Source organism: Galeopterus variegatus, unplaced genomic scaffold (assembly GCF_000696425.1).
Source record: "Galeopterus variegatus unplaced genomic scaffold, G_variegatus-3.0.2 Scaffold5691, whole genome shotgun sequence".
In the NCBI taxonomy this organism is placed as follows: Eukaryota; Metazoa; Chordata; class Mammalia; order Dermoptera; family Cynocephalidae; genus Galeopterus; species Galeopterus variegatus.
The window spans coordinates 139,694-141,109 of NW_007731802.1; positions in this window are offsets into that span (position 1 = coordinate 139,694).

Sequence of the window (1,416 nt, forward strand, 5' to 3'; positions counted from 1 at the left end):
GCTTCCCAAGCGGCGCACTTATCCAGTGCGCCACCGGGCCGGCCCCAAATGATTATTTTTCTAATCATGAGGCCCCTCAATAGTGCCTGAATCTAATGGCGTGGGTAGGTGGAGAACTATTAAATGGGAGTGAAATGACAATTCTGATTAAGACCTGTGATGGATCAGAGGAATGAGCATATAAAACCAGGCTCAGTTATTTATGTCCTATGTTGCAGATGCTCTCAGATGACCTTCCTTACCAAATAAAATTGTCAACATGGCCTCTGGGCACAGGATATGGGGAGAGATTGGAGGTGCTTTGTAAACATGCTTTCCCAAGGGAAATATTTAAAGGACTCAGCGCTCATAACAATCAGGTTTTTCAAGATAAGTAGAGATTATTAGACAGAAAGGCTAGAAAGACCTTTCAAGGATATCATAAAAAGTAGGAAAAAGGAAACAATGATGAAGCACTTAAGAAAAATCTTTATTGGCTTCCAGTCAAGATGGTGGAATAGATGGTCCCCAGCACCACTCTCTCCCACAAATCAACCAATTTACAACTAAAAAAACAAAACAAAACAAAACAATGGCAGCCAAGCTTGGGCTGCTAGAGCTCAGGGGAAGAAGGGGAGAGACCTACTGAGTGCATGAAGGCGAAAGAAACCACAATGAGAGAAAGAAAAAAAATGCTCAAACCTTTTCAAATCCCAGCCATGTCCAGGCTGGAGCTGCTGAGTGCCCAGAGTGGGAGCTGGCAAAAGCTGCAGCTGTGCCCTTTGGATGAAGTTACTTGGAGGCAACAGGGGAGAAGTGGGCCTTGGCCCTCAGGCCAGGAAGACCACTAACAGGGCTCCTGTGGACCCACTTAGGAGCAAGCCAGAAAAACTGAAAAAAAGGAGCCACTTAGAAGCTGGTGAGTCATCACAAGGGACCAGTGTGCAGCCCATCCATGGGAAGTGTTTGCAGCATGGGCACTGGGGGAGATGGGCCCACTGGGAGAACACTGGGACATAGCAAGGACAGCTGATCTGTCAAACAGTTTAGGATCACTCAGAGTGGACTGGTCAGGAATATAGAACTGCATGGGGTACAGTTTGATGAAAAGATTCAGTCCCAGACCAGTGTTTCTATACAACCCAGGTGCACTGGATCTCTTGTGAGCCAGAAGTACCTGTAAAGTCAACCATTAAACCTGAGCTTCACAAAAAGCCTTCCCTAGGGAATCAGTGACAAAGCAGCAATTTAGCTAAACCACACAGCTCAAGCACTGGTTCCCACAGGAAGTCCCCCCGTTTTAGGAGTAAGCAAAGAACAATAAATTAGTTCCAGTGCAGACTTTAAATGGTGGGAACAGCAAATAATCCAACACAGAACTGAAAGAAAAAACAAAGTAAGGTATCCACAACTAGAGACAAAAGTCTCATATTAACT